Source organism: Dendropsophus ebraccatus, unplaced genomic scaffold (assembly GCF_027789765.1).
Source record: "Dendropsophus ebraccatus isolate aDenEbr1 unplaced genomic scaffold, aDenEbr1.pat pat_scaffold_964_ctg1, whole genome shotgun sequence".
Lineage (NCBI taxonomy): Eukaryota > Metazoa > Chordata > Amphibia > Anura > Hylidae > Dendropsophus > Dendropsophus ebraccatus.
Genome location: NW_027210564.1, coordinates 57736 through 63735, shown reverse-complemented (window position 1 = coordinate 63735; position 6000 = coordinate 57736). Strand labels below are relative to the sequence as shown.

The following is a 6000-nucleotide window of genomic DNA, read 5'->3' as shown; positions in this document are numbered from 1 at the left end:
TTCTTTTCCTTCTGTTTAAATACTGGTCCACCCATTTCTGCCTAAAAAGGTAGTCTACTTAGCCTTTTCCGTCCTGTCACACGTTTTCAGTGCTGCACTGCCACTCAGTTTATGACAACCCAGTGTCCAAAATCGGCCCCTGGTGTAAAGATATGGTTTCCCGGGTAAAATAAAGCAAGTCAGCAAATATGGTGTGGCTTAACTGTAGCTGTGAAGTTTGGCGCATTACTTGGCACCAAAGCCTTCTCTACCGGGTAATGGCAAAGAAAGCTACTTAAGTAGTGACCGCTTCTTAAATGCTCCCTTACGTTTGGACTTTTTGGGTGTATATTGTACTAATCAGCAAACTGGCATAAGGTCTGTGCAAGGAGGTCACGTAAGCCAGCTTCAAAGTGTGCCACGTGACTTGAGTTTCGTCCAGTTGGTAGTCCGTATGAACAAAACCATGGAGATGCTGGGATTGAACCCAGGACCTCACACATGCGAAGCGTGCGCTCTACCACTGAGCTACATCCCCTACGTGGTGTGCTTTCTCCAATTCCCTGCTGGAACGGACAGACTTTATTTAACTATCGCGGAAAGAGCTACGCGGAAGAGATTGAGAGACACAGCTTTGCAGTAATTCCATGTGCATAAAAGACAAAGTGGAGATGCCGGGGATTGAACCCGGGGCTCACACATGCAAAGCGTGCGCTCTACCACTGAGCTACATCCCCCTTCGCAAGCTTCTTCAAATTAGGTTCCGATCGGCCGATAGCAGTTTACAGGCTAATTCGGCATCTACCTTGTTGCCAAACAGCCTTTCCAAAAAAATGTCACTTCTTTTCCTTCTGTTTAAAAATACTGGTCCACCCATTTCTGCCTAAAAAGGTAGTCTACTTAGCCTTTTCCGTCCTGTCACACGTTTCAAGTGCTGCACTGCAACTCAGTTTAATGACAACCCGTGTCCAAAATCGGCCCCTGGTGTAAAGATATGGTTTCCCGGGTAAATAAAGCAGTCAGCAAATATGGTGTGGCTTAACTGTAGCTGTGAAGTTTGGCGCATTACTTGGCACCAAAGCCTTCTCTACCCCGGGTAATGGCAAAGAAAGCTACTTAAGGTAGTGACGCTTCTTAAATGCTCCCTTACGTTTGGACTTTTTGGGTGTATATTGTACTAATCAGCAAACTGGCATAAGGGTCTGTGCAAGGAGGTCACGTAAGCCAGCTTCAAAGTGTGCCACGTGACTTGAGTTTCGTCCAGTTGGTAGGATCCGTATGAACAAAAACCATGGAGATGCTGGGGATTGAACCCAGGACCTCACACATGCGAAGCGTGCGCTCTACCACTGAGCTACATCCCCTACGTGGTGTGCTTTCTCCCAATTCCCTGCTGGAACGGACAGACTTTATTTAACTATCGCGGAAAGAGCTACGCGGGAAGAGATTGAGAGACACAGCTTTGCAGTAATTCCATGTGCATAAAGACAAAGTGGAGATGCCGGGGATTGAACCCGGGGCCTCACACATGCAAAGCGTGCGCTCTACCACAATCCCCCTCGCAAGCTTCTTAAATAGGTTCCGATCGCCGATAGCAGTTTACAGGCTAATTCGGCATCTACCTTGTTGCCAAACAGCCTTTCCAAAATGTCACTTCTTTTCCTTCTGTTTAAAAACTGGTCCACCCATTTCTGCCTAAAAGGTAGTCTACTTAGCCTTTTCCGTCCTGTCACACGTTTTCAAGTGCTGCACTGCAACTCAGTTTAATGACAACCCAGTGTCCAAAATCGGCCCCTGGTGTAAAGATTGGTTTCCCGGGTAAAATAAAGCAAGTCAGCAAAATATGGTGTGGCTTAACTGTAGCTGTGAAGTTTGGCGCATTACTTGGCACCAAAGCCTTCTCTACCCCGGTAATGGCAAAGAAGCTACTTAAGGTAGTGACGCTTCTTAAATGCTCCTTACGTTTGGACTTTTTGGGTGTATATTGTACTAATCAGCAAACTGGCATAAGGGTCTGTGCAAGGAGGTCACGTAGCCAGCTTCAAAGTGTGCCACGTGACTTGAGTTTCGTCCAGTTGGTAGGATCCGTATGAACAAAAACCATGGAGATGCTGGGGATTGAACCCAGGACCTCACCATGCGAAGCGTGCGCTCTACCACTGAGCTACATCCCCTACGTGGTGTGCTTTCTCCCCTTCCTGCTGGAACGGACAGACTTTATTTAACTATCGCGGAAGAGCTACGCGGGAAGAGATTGAGAGACACAGCTTTGCAGTAATTCCATGTGCATAAAAACAAAGTGGAGATGCCGGGGATTGAACCCGGGGCCTCACACATGCAAAGCGTGCGCTCTACCACTGAGCTACATCCCCCTTCGCAGCTTCTTCAAATTAGGTTCCGATCGGCCGATAGCAGTTTACAGGCTAATTCGGCATCTACCTTGTTGCCAACAGCCTTTCCAAAAAATGTCACTTCTTTCCTTCTGTTTTAAAAATACTGGTCCACCCATTTCTGCCTAAAAAGGTAGTCTACTTAGCCTTTTCCGTCCTGTCACACGTTTCAAGTGCTGCACTGCAACTCAGTTTAATGACAACCCAGTGTCCAAAATCGGCCCCTGGTGTAAGATATGTTTCCCGGTAAAATAAAGCAAGTCAGCAAATATGGTGTGGCTTAACTGTAGCTGTGAAGTTTGGCGCATTACTTGGCACCAAAGCCTTCTCTACCCCGGGTAATGGCAAAGAAAGCTACTTAAGGTAGTGACGCTTCTTAAATGCTCCCTTACGTTTGGACTTTTTGGGTGTATATTGTACTAATCAGCAAACTGGCATAAGGGTCTGTGCAAGGAGGTCACGTAAGCCAGCTTCAAAGTGTGCCACGTGACTTGAGTTTCGTCCAGTTGGTAGGATCCGTATGAACAAAAACCATGGAGATGCTGGGGATTGAACCCAGGACCTCACACATGCGAAGCGTGCGCTCTACCACTGAGCTACATCCCCCTTCGCAAGCTTCTTCAAATTAGGTTCCGATCGGCCGATAGCAGTTTACAGGCTAATTCGGCATCTACCTTGTTGCCAAACATCCTTTTCAAAAAAATGTCACTTCTTTTCCTTCTGTTTTAAAATACTGGTCCACCCATTTCTGCCTAAAAAGGTAGTCTACTTAGCCTTTTCCGTCCTGTCACACGTTTCAAGTGCTGCACTGCAACTCAGTTTAATGACAACCCAGTGTCCAAAATCGGCCCCTGGTGTAAAGATATGGTTTCCCGGGTAAAATAAAGCAAGTCAGCAAATATGGTGTGGCTTAACTGTAGCTGTGAAGTTTGGCGCATTACTTGGCACCAAAGCCTTCTCTACCCCGGGTAATGGCAAAGAAAGCTACTTAAGGTAGTGACGCTTCTTAATGCTCCTTACGTTTGGACTTTTTGGGTGTATATTGTACTAATCAGCAAACTGGCATAAGGGTCTGTGCAAGGAGGTCACGTAAGCCAGCTTCAAAGTGTGCCACGTGACTTGAGTTTCGTCCAGTTGGTAGGATCCGTATGAACAAAAACCATGGAGATGCTGGGATTGAACCCAGGACCTCACACATGCGAAGCGTGCGCTCTACCACTGAGCTACATCCCCTACGTGGTGTGCTTTCTCCCAATTCCCTGCTGGAACGGACAGACTTTATTTAACTATCGCGGAAAGAGCTACGCGGGAAGAGATTGAGAGACACAGCTTTGCAGTAATTCCATGTGCATAAAAGACAAAGTGGAGATGCCGGGGATTGAACCCGGGGCCTCACACATGCAAAGCGTGCGCTCTACCACTGAGCTACATCCCCCTTCGCAAGCTTCTTCAAATTAGGTTCCGATCGGCCGATAGCAGTTTACAGGCTAATTCGGCATCTACCTTGTTGCCAAACAGCCTTTCCAAAAAAATGTCACTTCGTTTCCTTCTGTTTAAAAATACTGGTCCACCCATTTCTGCCTAAAGGTAGTCTACTTAGCCTTTTCCGTCCTGTCACACGTTTCAAGTGCTGCACTGCAACTCAGTTTAATGACAACCCAGTGTCCAAAATCGGCCCCTGGTGTAAAGATATGGTTTCCCGGGTAAAATAAAGCAAGTCAGCAAATATGGTGTGGCTTAACTGTAGCTGTGAAGTTTGGCGCATTACTTGGCACCAAAGCCTTCTCTACCCCGGGTAATGGCAAAGAAAGCTACTTAAGGTAGTGACGCTTCTTAAATGCTCCCTTACGTTTGGACTTTTTGGGTGTATATTGTACTAATCAGCAAACTGGCATAAGGGTCTGTGCAAGGAGGTCACGTAAGCCAGCTTCAAAGTGTGCCACGTGACTTGAGTTTCGTCCAGTTGGTAGGATCCGTATGAACAAAAACCATGGAGATGCTGGGATTGAACCCAGGACCTCACACATGCGAAGCGTGCGCTCTACCACTGAGCTACATCCCCTACGTGGTGTGCTTTCTCCCAATTCCCTGCTGGAACGGACAGACTTTATTTAACTATCGCGGAAAGAGCTACGCGGGAAGAGATTGAGAGACACAGCTTTGCAGTAATTCCATGTGCATAAAAGACAAAGTGGAGATGCCGGGGATTGAACCCGGGGCCTCACACATGCAAAGCGTGCGCTCTACCACTGAGCTACATCCCCCTTCGCAAGCTTCTTCAAAGGGTTCCGATCGGCCGATAGCAGTTTACAGGCTATTCGGCATCTACCTTGTTGCCAAACGCCTTTCCAAAAAAATGTCACTTCTTTTCCTTCTGTTTAAAAATACTGGTCCACCCATTTCTGCCTAAAAGGTAGTCTACTTAGCCTTTTCCGTCCTGTCACACGTTTCAAGTGCTGCACTGCAACTCAGTTTAATGACAACCCAGTGTCCAAAATCGGCCCCTGGTGTAAAGATATGGTTTCCCGGGTAAAATAAAGCAAGTCAGCAAATATGGTGTGGCTTAACTGTAGCTGTGAAGTTTGGCGCATTACTTGGCACCAAAGCCTTCTCTACCCCGGGTAATGGCAAAGAAAGCTACTTAAGGTAGTGACGCTTCTTAAATGCTCCCTTACGTTTGGACTTTTTGGGTGTATATTGTACTATCAGCAAACTGGCATAAGGGTCTGTGCAAGGAGGTCACGTAAGCCAGCTTCAAAGTGTGCCACGTGACTTGAGTTTCGTCCAGTTGGTAGGATCCGTATGAACAAAAACCATGGAGATGCTGGGGATTGAACCCAGGACCTCACACATGCGAAGCGCGCTCTACCACTGAGCTACATCCCCTACGTGGTGTGCTTTCTCCCAATTCCCTGCTGGAACGGACAGACTTTATTTAACTATCGCGGAAGAGCTACGCGGGAAGAGATTGAGAGACACAGCTTTGCAGTAATTCCATGTGCATAAAAGACAAAGTGGAGATGCCGGGGATTGAACCCGGGGCCTCACACATGCAAAGCGTGCGCTCTACCACTGAGCTACATCCCCCTTCGCAAGCTTCTCCAAGAAGGTTCCGATCGGCCGATAGCAGTTTACAGGCTAATTCGGCATCTACCTTGTTGCCAAACAGCCTTTCCAAAAAATGTCACTTCTTTTCCTTCTGTTTAAAATACTGGTCCACCCATTTCTGCCTAAAAAGGTAGTCTACTTAGCCTTTTCCGTCCTGTCACACGTTTCAAGTGCTGCACTGCAACTCAGTTTAATGACAACCCAGTGTCCAAAATCGGCCCCTGGTGTAAAGATATGGTTTCCCGGGTAAAATAAAGCAAGTCAGCAAATATGGTGTGGCTTAACTGTAGCTGTGAAGTTTGGCACATTACTTGGCACCAAAGCCTTCTCTACCCCGGGTAATGGCAAAGAAAGCTACTTAAGGTAGTGACGCTTCTTAAATGCTCCCTTATGTTTGGACTTTTTGGGTGTATATTGTACTAATCCGCAAACTGGCATAAGGGTCTGTGCAAGGAGGTCACGTAAGCCAGCTTCAAAGTGGGCCACGTGACTTGAGTTTCGTCCAGTTGGTAGGATCCGTATG

General features: G+C 47.1%; 7 non-coding genes across 7 annotated transcripts; all 7 read right to left on the bottom strand.

Moving 5' to 3' along the window:
- Positions 1 to 645: 645 nt before the first annotated feature.
- Positions 646 to 716, bottom strand: TRNAA-UGC (transfer RNA alanine (anticodon UGC)). The gene has a single exon. It is a non-coding gene; the product is annotated as a tRNA-Ala (tRNA).
- A 555-nt stretch (positions 717 to 1271) lies between these two features.
- TRNAA-CGC (transfer RNA alanine (anticodon CGC)) lies at positions 1272 to 1343 on the bottom strand. Its single transcript has one exon. It is a non-coding gene; the product is annotated as a tRNA-Ala (tRNA).
- Positions 1344 to 2279: 936 nt separating this feature from the next.
- Positions 2280 to 2351, bottom strand: TRNAA-UGC (transfer RNA alanine (anticodon UGC)). The gene has a single exon. It is a non-coding gene; the product is annotated as a tRNA-Ala (tRNA).
- Positions 2352 to 2903: 552 nt separating this feature from the next.
- TRNAA-CGC (transfer RNA alanine (anticodon CGC)) lies at positions 2904 to 2975 on the bottom strand. The gene has a single exon. It is a non-coding gene; the product is annotated as a tRNA-Ala (tRNA).
- A 757-nt stretch (positions 2976 to 3732) lies between these two features.
- On the bottom strand, positions 3733 to 3804 carry TRNAA-UGC (transfer RNA alanine (anticodon UGC)). Its single transcript has one exon. It is a non-coding gene; the product is annotated as a tRNA-Ala (tRNA).
- A 757-nt stretch (positions 3805 to 4561) lies between these two features.
- Positions 4562 to 4633, bottom strand: TRNAA-UGC (transfer RNA alanine (anticodon UGC)). The gene has a single exon. It is a non-coding gene; the product is annotated as a tRNA-Ala (tRNA).
- A 751-nt stretch (positions 4634 to 5384) lies between these two features.
- TRNAA-UGC (transfer RNA alanine (anticodon UGC)) lies at positions 5385 to 5456 on the bottom strand. The gene has a single exon. It is a non-coding gene; the product is annotated as a tRNA-Ala (tRNA).
- Between the last annotated feature and the right edge of the window lie 544 nt (positions 5457 to 6000).